Here is a 13,984-nt window from a genome sequence, read left to right as displayed (position 1 = left end):
CTCAGATTTCAAGACCGAAGAAGAGTTTCTCTTTCAATCATATCTGTTCTCTTGAAGATTCATGGTTCTAGCTTCATGCCATCCTCTCATAATTGTTTTCGATTGTGAGAATTCTTTTCACCCATCCGGAGAAATTCAGGAGTCTTTTTAGTTTGATTCCCCGGAGCCCATCATCTCAGAAGTATTCATTCCAACTTTCAGGTCTCATTCTCAAATTCTACCGACCGGTGCATCGTTCAAATATCCTCTAATCTGTCCATGATCTCTTCGTTCTCAGGTATCAAATCCCCTCAAGTATCTTCTTTCGTTTTTCTAATTCTGCCCGGTGATTTATGCCTTTGCTACTTTCATTTTCAATTCTTATGGTGGTTCATTCAAGAGTTTTATTCCTTGGTTATCATATCAATTCATTCGTTCTTTCAAATCCTAACGGTGGTTCGTTGAAGTCTTTTCTCAAGTTTGCGCTATATCTATCTTAATCCTTTCCACGAGAATAAGTAGTATGCCGAATCCGTTGCTTGTCATCAATTTAAATTGGTGAAGGATATGCATAACATAATTCTTATTATTGCTTCATCCAAATGATGGATTCATTCATTTGGAGTTTGTTCATGATGAGTAATAGGTTCAAGTGCTTCATTCTTTTCCCGGATTTCCAAGATCTCTCAACTATATCACCATTAAGATTAATCCAAATCATTGCAAGTCTTCAGCTCATGTTTTCAACTTCTCTTTCTTTTCGTTATCCTTTTATTTACTGGAGTTCTTTATGGAGGCTCTACATGATGGTTCATCAAGCATTTAATTCCTTCTCGAAGTGTTCATCGAGATTCTTTTCAGAGGAGCTCAAGTATTCTTCATCTTCCATTCCGAAGTGCAATTCTTTCAACCTTATCTTTTGAGGTGGTGTTATGTCATTCTTGACAATTTCCCGTCGTGTTTCATGATTCACAAGTTCTCCGGAATGACATATTTTAGACCCATTATTTTCAATTCGTGCATGAGATCCCTTGCAACCCATCAGTCTCTTCATTGGAGTTATCTTGGGTTATATTTGACCTAAAGCTTTCCCTAAGAATTGTTGCTATTTATGGTGCTTATAAATGACCTAAGTTCTTCATTTATCCTCCCGGTGAAATATGTTTCTCGTCACTTTGTTGATATCAATCCAATCTATTGTTTCCGTTAGTGGCAGAATTTCACCTCATAATTTTGAGACGTTTTGCATAAGCGCACTACAAGCTTATTATTTTTTTGTTGATTTCCCAACAACTCTGTTCAACCCTTCTTCTTAAGGATGCTTTTCCAATTTATTTGTGGGAGAGGATGTTTTCTCTTCTCCGTTCCTTTCATTCCATTCTTTCATTTCTTTCGGAGGCATTGTGATGTGCTCTCTCCACTCATCACCTCATTTTTGCGAAGATCTTGTTCTTTCCTTTGCTTATGCATTCAACCGGAGTGTCGTGTCATCCATTCAAGTCCTCTCATCTTATCAAGTTTTGCCTCCCTTCTTAGTCGGAGTGCTGACCAAATTATATCATTCTTATTCATTCTCTATCTTGTTTTAACCGGAGTGGTTTCAATATCTATCTTGGCAATTAACCTCAAGGTTTTTTGCAATGTTCCTTGTTCCTCTTTTCTAACAGAGTGTTTTCAAATCCATTCATCTCCATTGTATTCTTCTTTCAATTTGTTCAACCTCTCAAGGTTCATGGTTTCACTTGTTTGTCGAAGAAGCAACTTAGTTTTACCTCTTCTTTTCCTCTTCCGCTTCCCTCCGGTGCCATCCTAGATCTCAGGACGAGATCCTCATGTAATAATGGAGTGTTGTAACGCCCCAAGACCGGAGCTCCACATGACTTCCATGGTTTCCGACATTCATCATGTGATTTGTTTTGCTTCTTGCATTCCTCTTTGCATATTTTGCATTGCATCATGTCATCATTTTCTCAAAGCTAACCAAACTCACTTAAATAAATTGCATGTATTTCTGATCCATTTAAATTGAGGGAACTCACATGGTGGTTTCTTTTTAAAACATACCCTCCTAATATATAGGGAGCTATTATAAAATGTTCCGTTTTTGGGAATCACGCATAAACAAACATGAAAAGATTCCCCATGTCTTTTCTAGTTCAAGCTTGACTTCAAAACCTTGCCCAAAATTCTCTTCCCATTTACCGAGGTTCCTCCAAAAATCCGAACATTTTTGGGCACTTCAAAATCCTACCCCTTGTTCAAACCATTTGAATTAAATTCAAATGCTTTTGAATTGAAACCATGCAATCTTGCTCACTCCAATTCTAGTTGTGGTGCTTTGATATATGTCCTAGTAGCAGCATGCCAAATTCCAGCTTTAGTCGAATTTATTTGACACTTTGAATAAATTTGTTACCTTCCTTTTTATCCCTTCTTGTGCTGGAAATAAAAAAAAGGAGAACCTTTCTTTTCTGTCGAGCCCCAACTCTTTTATCTCTCCCTCTCTTTCTATGCATGGCAGCTAGCCCAGCAGCCAGGATGGCCCGCCTAGGCCCATCCTCTCAGGCCCAACTAACATATAACCTAGGCCCAACCGCTACCTAACCCTAACCCTCTCCCTTGCTGATCACCATCTCGCTCCCTTCCCTCTTTCCCTCAGCATCACCAGGGGCCTCGGCTCGATCCCCTTTCCTTCTCCCACTCGTCTCCCTCCTGTGCCGCCTTCATAGCACGCAGAGGGGCAGCGCATCGCACCCGATCCCTCCTCTCGCTCGAGCCGTGGGACAGCGTCGCCATCCCACTACCGGAGCTCCATCCCACTGCCTTGCCGTCTCGTCCAACGACCTAGCCTCCACCTCGTCGTCCCTCCTTCTCCGGCTCACCTCCCTTGGTGCCTCTCTGTCCGGCGAGGCCAGGTCGCCGCCACGCTTGTCTTGCCTCCTCCGCGTCCACAGCGCTCGGCCTCCTGCCCGAGTCCCCTGCATCAGCCCCAGAGATCACCGCCGTCGGGAATCGCCAAGTCCAGCGACCCCTCGTCCAGCGCACCGTCTCCTTCCTCGCCGGAGTTCCTCGTGAGCCTCCCCCTCGTTCGCATCCATAGCCGCCAGGCAGGGCCTCCTCACGCGCTCGTGCTCCTCCTGATGTTTGTACGTGCCTTGCTACTGGTCCCGTGCCAGAGCCCCTCCTCACAACCATGGTATCCATCATGGATGTACAGCGCCTGCACGCTGCTGCTGCTATACCACCTCGATGCCATCGGGGAGTACCATGGCCTCCACCGAGACCCTTGGATTCATCAAGATCGCCAAGTACCACGACATACGGCGCCGTAACGACCACAACACCGAACGCCAAGTACAGGATGACCCGCGAAGCCCCTGGATGCCATGTACCACAACCGTTGTTTTTCGTTTCATCCTTGTCAAGTACCCATTAACGCCAAGTACAACGATGTCAGTGCCCCTCAAGTCCGGCTACACGAAAACACCAAGTACCCCTTCATGTCGGTAAGAACCACAAGTCAGACCCCGAACGATCGACGACTCGTGGACCATGTACAACTACCGTCGCCTTGGGTTTCGTCAAGTTCCTCGCCATGACTATGAACGTCTATGAACCGTGTACAACTACCGCTCCCCGAAGAACCGTGGGTCACAAGACTCGTGTACGACTATCGCGAGTACCTCTACCGTCGTCATGTACCACTACTTCCACTACCCTCGCCGTGGACCAATTGTACAACTACTTCCGTCTACATCCCTTCAAACCCGAACCATCCCGAACTGCGCACTTCGAAGGTATAACCGCCGAGCCGATGACCCCGTGGATGAATGCTTTTGATGTATGTGATGCACCCTTGTCCGCCTCGAGTCCGAACTGTCGGTGCATGTTGCCCCTCTTTTTCCTTGTCACCGACATGTGGGAACCAGGTATCCAGGAGCACCCCACCATCCTTGTATGACACGCTCCTGTCACTTTTCCTTTTGCATCGATATCTCCATGAGCTACCAGAACCGATATCTTGTCGTGGCATCATTTTCGGATTCGTTGCCGTGGCACCCCTTACGTTTCTGCCATGATGACAAATTCTTAATAATATGCTCATGTCAATATTTTCCTAAAATTGCATAAACTTGAACATGTCATCCGCATCATGATAAAAACATTTAAAATGTTTAAAATTGTTGTTGCATTAAATTGCTAATGCACATGAGGATATACCGGAATTGTTGTTTGGCGTTTCCGGCCTTATTTAAACTTGCCTAAATAGTTAGTTTATTTATGCTACACCCTCTTGCCATGTTAAGAACATTTATTTTTGTTGGGTACATAACCGGGAGAGAACTAAATATATGAATGTGGTGTTTCGTCAATATGCAACTCGTTGCATATTGAGCTCCACTTAATTTGTAGTATTGTTTGTGCATTTTGCCATGCCATGTTTCTTTAAATCGGACATGCATCATATTTGGTTGTGCGTCATGCCATGTTTATGTGATGGTTGTTTACTATGTTGCCTGCTTCTTTCCGGGTTGCTTCTCTCGTTAGCTTCGGTTTCGTCCCGGAGTTGTGAGGATCCGTTCGACTATGTTTGTTTGTCTTCTTCTTGGACTCGTTCTCCTTCCTCGCGGGATCTCAGGCAAGATGACCATACCCTCGAAATCACCTCTATCTTTGCTTGCTAGTTGTTCGCTCTATCATTATGTTGCGCTACCTACCACTTGTTATATCTTGCCTCCCATATTGCCATGTCAAGCCTCGAACCCACCTCCTAGCAAACCGTTGTTTGGCTATATTACCGCTTTTGCTCAGCCCCTCTTACAGCGTTGCTAGTTGCAGGTGAAGTTGAAGTTTGTTCCATGTTGGAACATGCATATGTTGGGATATCACAATATCTCCTATTTTAATTAATGCATCTATATACTTGGTAAAGGGTGGAAGGCTCGGCCTTATGCCTGGTGTTTTGTTCCACTCTTGCCGCCCTAGTTTCCATCATACCGGTGTTATGTTCCTTGATTTTTCGTTCCTTACGCGGCTGGGTGTTATGGGAATCCCTTGATAGTTCGCTTTGAATAAAACTCCTCCACCAAGGCCCAACCTTGGTTTTAACACTTGCCACCTAAACATTTTTCCCTTGGGTTCTGCAGACTCAAGGGTCATCTTTGTTTTAACCCCAGGGTCAGTGCTCCTCCGAATGTTGGTCCAACCTGGGCGATGTCCGGCGCCCCCTGGGCAACAAGGGTCGATGCCAACCCCACGTTTGACCCATCCGGTGTGCCATGAGAATGAGATACATGCGACTCCTATCGGGATTTGTTGGCACATCGGGCGGCTTTGATGATCTTGTTTTGCCATCGTCGAAATGTCTTGTAACCGGGATTCCGAGACTGATCGGGTCTTTCCGGGAGAAGGAATATCCTTCGTTGACCGTGAGAGCTTGTGATGGGCTAAGTTGGGACACCCCTGCAGGTTATAAACTTTCGAGAGCCATGCCCATGTTTATGTAGCAGATGGGAATTTGTTAATATCCGGTTGTAGAGAACTTTACACTTGACTTAATTAAAATGCATCAACAGCGTGTGTAGCCATGATGGTATCTTTTCGATGGAATCCGGGAAGTGAACACGGTCTTGTGTTATGCTTGAATGTAAGTAGTTTCAGGATCACTTCTTGATCACTTCTAGCTTCTTGGCCATTGTGTTGCTTCTCTTCTCGCTCTTATTTGCGTATGTTAGCCACCATATATGCTTAGTGCTTGCTGCAGCTCCACCTCACTACCTTCTCCTACCCATAAGCTTAAATAGTCTTGATCTCGCGGATGTGAGATTGTTGAGTCCTCGTGACTCACAAATACTTCCAAACTGTTGGAGGTGCCGATGATGCCAGTGCAGGTGATGCAACCAAGCTCAATTGGGAGGTCGATGAAGATCTTGGTCGTTGTTATGTGTCTTTTCCGGATGATCAGTAGTGGTGCCCAGTTGGGACGATCGGGGATCTAGCATTTGGGGTTTTCTTATTTTATTTTTGTTCCGTAGTCGGACCTTGATTATACTCTGGATGATGTTTGTTTAACGTGTTATTTGTGTGAAGTGGCGATTGTAAGCCAACTCTTTATCCCATTCTTATTCAGTACATGGGGTTGTGTGAAGATTACCCCACTTGCGACTAAACCACCATGCAGTTATGCCTCTAAGTCATGCCTCGACACGTGGGAGATATAGCCGCATCATGGGTGTTACAGTTTGCTAGGCTAGAGCAAAAATTTATTTTAGAGCATTAGGTCAGAAGGGTTAGAGAAATGGAGTTCCTTCGCAATTTAATTGGGTTCTATCCTAGGCAGAGGAGGGTTAGAGAAAATAATGTGTGTGTGAGAGAGAGGAATAGACAGAATTTGGGTTCTTTCCTAGGCAGAGAAGTGTGTAGTGAGGTCATTTTGCAAAGGTCTTTGATTTTTGAAAATACCACTATTTTTCTAGGAAAAGAATTTAGGCAAGTTTTATTTTAAAGATGATCCCTTCCTAGACTTTTATTGTTGATTATATCTTTTCATTGAAGTGGTCATGTTATATCTTTTCATTGAAGTGGTTCGATTGTGCCCAAGTGGCCTTTTCTTGTTTCTAGGGAATGAAGCCGAGTGGCCTATGTTTTGCCAGAATGTTGATTCATTTCCGTTCCGGAAAATTACAGGTGCTCAATTTTTCCACTTTTTACCAAAGTTCATGCCGAAATTTTCCGTGAATTTCGGCATGACTTGTAATACAAACTAGGACATATTGAGTGCCCAGGATTTGCCGAACCGGGAAGGAGTCAACGTTCCTGCAAAACATAGGCCTTTTTATGTCATTATTCATTTTATTAGGTCTAGAATCAATTGACTAGATTTAATCGTAGAAAACATGGCTAGCAACGATGAAGGACAAGGATCTTGTGATTGGGACGACGTCTATCGGGCGGCAGATCAATTTTTGAACCTTGCTGGCAATCAACCGTTGTTCTTGCCGGGCCCACATGTCGCATCGGAGACTGAGACCGGCATCGAGAGCGGCGCTGAGACTGAGACCTACATCAAGACTAGCGGAGCCGGTATGGAACCGAAAGCAAAGAGGCAACGACGACCAAACCAGCTCATGACTACTAGACTGGTGGTCACGGAGGTGGACGACGACATTTCTGAGCCAAAAGAGCCCGTGGAAGCGCGCGCGTGCTACGGCAATCAAATAGGCTGCATCATACGGACAACCGCCACCATCAACGATGAGAAACTAAAGAAGATAGATAATATGTGGCCCTCCCTCCTAAAGAAGCTGCACTAGGTATTCTTGTTCCTGGGCCGGGTGTCAGGACCCCGATTCCAAGTCACATCGATCTAGCCGGTAACACTTCATATCACTTTGCAGCCTAGCGCACGGTATTCCTACGGGTGTCGCCTTACCATGGCCCGGGACCGTTTGTGCCTTTTGGCTTACATATATGATAGTGTCGCTAGCATCCATATGACCGGGAACCCGGGCCGACATGGCTAGTCGTGAACCCAAAACGGCACCAACCTATGGGGACAGGCATACATGAATCACATCGAGCATGTCGGTCAGCAGCGTGTGAATCCGGGCTGTAGCACTGGGCTAATAGGACTCCGGGAACCCGGGCTGTAGCAGGCTAGGCAGGACTCCGGATGTCACCGCGTGACATTTCCCCGAAGGGACAGACACAAGAACGAAGTGAAACACATGCCGGCCAGTCAAGTGTCCTGAGCAGTAGTGCTGGGCTAACAGGACTACGGTGAACCGGGCTATAGCGGACTAATATGGCTCATGGAAGCACTAGACTACATTTCCCCATAAGAGAGGCTGCCAAGGATAAACAACTAGATTGTCGGATCCCACACATACCAAGCATTTCAATCATACACACAATATGCTCGATATGTGTAAATACTACATGGCATCACAACATAACTCTACAACTCATGTATTTATTCCTTAGGCTCCGAGGAGCGAGATATTACAAACATGGGTCTGATGACCCAACAATCACAGCATACAAATCAAGCACATGCGTAAGCTTAACATGTCTGAGTACAGACATCTACGAATGAAAAAGGTTGAGAAGTCTGACTTTCTACCAGATCCTGCCGAGGGCACAGGATCGTAGCTGAGGTATCAAGCTAAACATCGAAGTCCACGCGAAACTGCTAGCGAGACTGAAATCTCTCTCCAAAACATAAATTAAGCAAACGTGAGTACAAAAGTACTCAGCGAGACTTACATCAAAACTAGCTACATATGCATCGGTATCAACAGGGGGGTGGTGGAGTTTAACTGCAGCAAGCCAGCTTTGACTTGGTGGCTATCTTAAACTACGACTACAAGTAACTCTTTTTTAGGTGGCGCACGAGTCCACATATTCACCATATCAATACACCACTATGGATCCGCTCCCATCTCCCTACGAGAACGCCATCCATAGCACTCATGCTTATCTTGCGCATTTTAGAGTATCCACTTTCACTTGTCTATGAACTGTTATAGGCAACCCAGAAGTCCTTTACCGCGGACGCGGCTATTCGAATAGTTTTATACCCTGCAGGGGTGTACTTCGTCACACATGTTTCCACCACTTAGCGTCTGCACACGACATGTGCTCGGCAGACTTCAAGCGAAAGCCGACGTGGGTGTAGACCACGACCTGACTAACCGCACAAGTCTCTAGTCCAGGTTTATCGCCTATTCGGGTTCCATCCGCTAGGAGATCCGGCCGGAGTTTCGCTCACAGCCCCAAATGATGTGTGCAGGATTCCCAAGACACCAAACGGGCGCCCGGTACACCGTGCCACGGTGTATCTACCGCATCATAGCCCACCCCTAGGGTCAGCTCTACGCACGGCCGCCAACACATATCCTATAAACACCAGAAACTAGTTGCTACTCCTGGACAAAGGACAAGAGGGGTTAGTAAGTCGAGCGGGGTCATATTTCAGGGCCCAATGTGTGGTAGTAACTGTTTCATGGATCACAAACACAGAACTCAGTTCCTGAGAATGGTTTCAATGAGACAACCCACCATGTACTCCTACATGGCCTCTCACCGCTACCTTTACCAAATCGTGTTCACACACTTAGCTCACACACAGTAGGACATGTTCACAACTTTCCAATTCATCCCCGATGAATCAGACCTGACACAACTCTAAGCAATAGCAGGCATGACAAGCAAACATGAATGAGTAGGGACATCAGGGCTCAAACAACTCCTACTCATGCTAGTGGGTTTCATCTATTTACTGTGGCAATGACAGGTCATGCAAAGGAAAGGGGTTCAACTACCGCAACATGTAACAGTTGAATCATTGTTTTCCTAATGCAGTAAAAGAGAGCAGGAGCGAGAGAGTGGGCTTGTATCAGAATGAACAAGGGGTTTTTGCTTGCCTGCCAATTCTGAAGACAATATAGTTCTTCATCGGTGTCATCGATCACGTCGTCGGAAACATCGTCGTCTGAGAGGGGACGGTCACCGGCAACCAAGGAAGGACACAATCAATGCCATGCAAAAATATGATGCATGAATGTGAAATGGCAATATGCTGTTGATTGGCCTAATGCAACTAGCAACAAGTTAAATGGAGTTGGTTTGAACACTAGGTTAAAATTCAAACTCCATATGTGCTTTATTAAATGCCATTTATTTGTTTTGTCCAAAATAGGGGACAAACATTGTTCAAACATGCATGAAAATGCCATAAACAGATTCCTTGAATTTTTCTGATAATTTTTCATATATAAATTATTTCATTCTGAGTTATAGATTATTTTCTATGATTTTTAGAAGTTTTAGGCATTTTCTGAAATAAATAAATCATTTAGATTTATTTAAAATCCAAAAAAGGGTTTTACTGCGTCAGCATGACGTAAGTGTGACGTCATCAGGTCAACTGTGGCTGGCCAGGTCAAACCTGACCAGTGGGACCCACTGGTCAGTAGTTAGTTAACTAACTAAAGTTAGTTTGTGTTAAACTAATACTAATCCTAGTTTAGTTAGTGGCCTGGGGCCCACATGTCAGTGAGTCAGGGGAAAGTCAAACCCCGGTCAAGCTGGGTCAAACCCGCCGACAGATCAACGGCTCATCGCCGGCGACGGCAGAGACGGCGGAGGGCTTCGGAAATCTACCAGAGGCGACCAAATCGACCGCGGTTTGGTCCTATGCGTAGCTGGGGCTCGCGCGCATCTAGTGGGGCAAGTGGGAGGAGCTGGGGTGGAGCGAGCTCGCCGGAATCGAGCTCGTGGCGGCGGCCGGAGTACGGGTGCACTCGGAAGCGGGGCTACGGTGCCCGTGGGGTGGCGTGCTTGGCTCCTACGGCACCTACGCGGCGCGGTGAGCACGTGGGTGTGCTCGGTTGGAGGTTGCGGCGGCTGTGGCCATGGCGGCGAGAGGCTCGGCGGCGGAGCGGTTCGGTCTCCGGCGAAAAGCATGACTATAGGAAGGGTTGGAGAGGGAAAACAAGGGGGAAACGACGGAGGCTCATAGAGGGGTCGAACAAAGTTGAAGTCGGGGCCAGGGAAGCACGGACGGCGGCGAATCGAAGACGAGGTCGCCGGCGGCCGAAGGTTGAAGAAGAGCTCGAAGGCGATGCTGCAGGGCTTCCGGCGGAACGTGGTTCGGTGAGGGGGTCGAGGACGACGTCGCGGAACTCGTGGGCACAACCGAGGGGCGAGGGGGTAGCTGTGGCCGTGGTGGTTCTCGTCGGCGGCGGCGGCCGCGTTCGGTGGTGCGAGGGAGAGAGCCAGAGGAGGGGGAGGAGCACGGGAGAGAGTGAGAGAGGGACTCGGGAGGCTACATGGCGTCCAAAGGGCGTCGAGGGGGAAAGCGGCAAGCAGGAGGTGGCCGTCGGTGGCCGTGCGCGTGCTGGCGCACCGCGGGCACATGCCCATCCTCCTCGCAAAGGAGGAAGACGACAGGGGAGGGGGGCCAGGTGGGCTGGGCCAGCACAGGTGAGGCCCAGGTGGCGCCAGGTTTATTTCCTTCTCTCTCTCTTTTATTTAGTTTCTATTTTCTATTTGTCTGTAATTGTTTTGACTTAATTAAAATGCTAAGGCATTTTCAAAAACCCTGAAAATAATTGTGGGCTCTGTATGGAATATTTCCAAAAGCCCTCACTTAAGTTCAGAATTATTTGGACATTTAAGATATTATATAGCATTTAATTGTCCAAATTCAAATACGTATGAATTAACTCCAAAATCCAGACATGTCCTAGAAATGTGTGCATCATTTTTGGAAGAAGTTTTCACCCATTCCAAAATTGATGAACTTTTCTAAAAACCATTTTGGGTAGATGGAAAAGATTTAATTTGACCCTAGTTGTATTTCACTTGCTGCTAGGGTTTATCAGTCCCCATTTCAAAATTAATAGATGTTGAAAATGATGCATGGATGCAATGCCACTAATTACAAGAACATTTCTAGGGTTGTGACAACTCACCCCCACTAAACAAGAATCTCGTCCCGAGATTCAAGAAGTGAAGTAAGAAGACAGAGGGGTCACAAAACTATCACAGTCTTCTCGATCGAACTGCCCTTCTCGAAGATACCGATATATTGCATCACATTGATCTTGACGTCTTGTTTTGAGAACTACATCCAACATGACAACAAGAAGAAAGGGAAAATTTAGAAGAATCAATCTTCTTGAGGTTCGAGCAACTTAGGATCATCTTGATGATCACAAGATCAACTCATGGGATGAGACATAGAAACATCTCTGGAGCTGAGAGGGAAAACTTGCATCAGGAGCGACAGAAGAAACAATTTGACGAGGGTTTCAAAGTAGCAAGGGAAATTGCCATGATTCCGAAACGGGGCACCTCGGGGAAGGTGACTCGAAGAACTATTCCCTTAAGTGGTAAAAAGAATTACTTTTGATACAAAGATCATTGAAACTCTCTATACCAGCCTAAGGCAATCACAACGATCGTTTGAAGAAGTTCGAAGAATGGCATACTCCGACTAGAATGGATGATGTCGACTATCTTGTTGAAGACAACACAATGGATGCTTTTTGCTTATCATCGGAAATGGATGAGACCCATGGTAAGTCCACTTTTGAAGATGATCCTAAACAACAACTACTAAGGTGCAAGCTGGGAACAAAATGCAAATGTTGGGAATGATTCTGGTAACTGCGGTAGAACTCAATAGTCGAGAGTGAGTCCACTGTTTGAAAAGGTTATAACATAACCGAGGAAACTGGAAGCAAATCCCAGTTAATGCCAACGGTAAAAGCTGGTGCTTGCGCGTGCTCTCAAGAACTTGAGCATCTCCATATTCATCAAGGTTTTACCAATATCCGTGTCAAGGATCCTGGCAACACAACATACCACCATGGTGAATGGTGATGGGTGATGCAGATGCAAAGGAAGATAACACTTTCTCAGATTTCACCTTAGCGAGGCCAAGGAAACAAAATCTGGATGATCGACCGAGAGACATATAGCACTCCGCTTCTAATGTTCTCCTTGATGTGCTAGTGTATCCCATTCATAGATATGGTTTGATATATAGAACATCAAGTAAAAGATTGGACTTCGGGAGCACAAGAATCCGTAAGGATTAACTACTGAGGTAAATCCTACGAAATCCTCATGGGAAGGTGGCCAACTTTCTTCAAACGAGATACTACAATAATAGGTCTTCCGGCTGGATGTGTTGGCCACAACATCCACTTTACCGGTTATCGAGAGACCAATATTATAGTTCTTGGAAAATGGTCCAACCATCATATCTGCCTGAGATTCAGATCTGGTTGGTGTCAGGATATTCCAGACTCATCGAGTCTAGAAAGGAAAATGAAGGTTTGCAACACAATCGACGAGACGACGTTGCGAGATTCTCAGGGGAATGAACTACGGTAGTAAGCTCCAAAACATGAGCCGGTTCTGCTACAAGCATGTGAACACGTTGTCCTAGACAAGCATGGTCACGTGGTAGTCTTAAAATGAAACACTACCGAGTTCAGGGGGAACCATCAATGAGGATATCAAAGTCCTTGCGTAGGTCTAACTCTTAAGAAGAAACTTCTTCTCCTTGAACAAATCAATCAGTGGCTTGGTGTGCTAGGAATACGTATAGAATGTAGATGATCAGTCTATCAGACCATAGAATACTTCGCACATGCATGACTGACTTGGGATGATTCCAGAGGAAGCAAAAAAAAACTTTCTCGAATTCACGGCGGCAACATACATCAGATGCACATGAATTAGAGGAAGTCACATCTTTCAACCGGACATATGCTTCATGATCGGGACATGAGGGCAATGGTTATAAAGTTTCCAACACTAGTGTAATGTTCAACGTGAATCATGGGGGAGTGAAAATGATGCTGGTGGGCTTAACAGCAACTCATCGGAATCTCCATATCACTGGACTTCCACCATCATGAACACGGTGATAGCATTGGTCAGACCAAAAGATGTAATGGTGTATGCTCGAGGTGTCAACCAAGAGTAAGACAACATTACGAACATCGTTGGTTCTGATTTGATTTGACGATAGCCCACACTCAAATCAAGGGATTGATAAGGCAATAGCGCTGACAATTGATCACGTGGATCAATCGATGAAGGTATTATCTTTCTTCAACACAAATACAAGATATCCCTTAGTTGTTATTAAGCTTTTATCTTCCAACTCTCCAAGTTGTTATTAAGCTTAACCAACTAGCTCAGGGGTATCCAACACAGATTCCTGGAGAAGAGGGTGGCTACAAGAAACCAACTTGATCACGAGCTCAACATAGCGATCAGGTGACAGCCTGGTGATACCTCCAAGAAGATATTCGGAAAATCACGAACCACCGATATGTTATTAAGCTCGAGAACAATCTTGCTTTTCAGGGCAAGACGATATGATCAAGGAGCGAGGGATTCACAGTCCTAACTCATTGGTCGATGAGCGCACCCGGAAATATGGACTAGGTAGCACGATCAATCTTAGGATAGTGATTTAATT

This window comes from Triticum dicoccoides, chromosome 6A (genome assembly GCF_002162155.2).
Source record: "Triticum dicoccoides isolate Atlit2015 ecotype Zavitan chromosome 6A, WEW_v2.0, whole genome shotgun sequence".
NCBI classification, from domain to species: Eukaryota; Viridiplantae; Streptophyta; class Magnoliopsida; order Poales; family Poaceae; genus Triticum; species Triticum dicoccoides.
Note: the sequence above shows the minus strand (reverse complement) of the source record.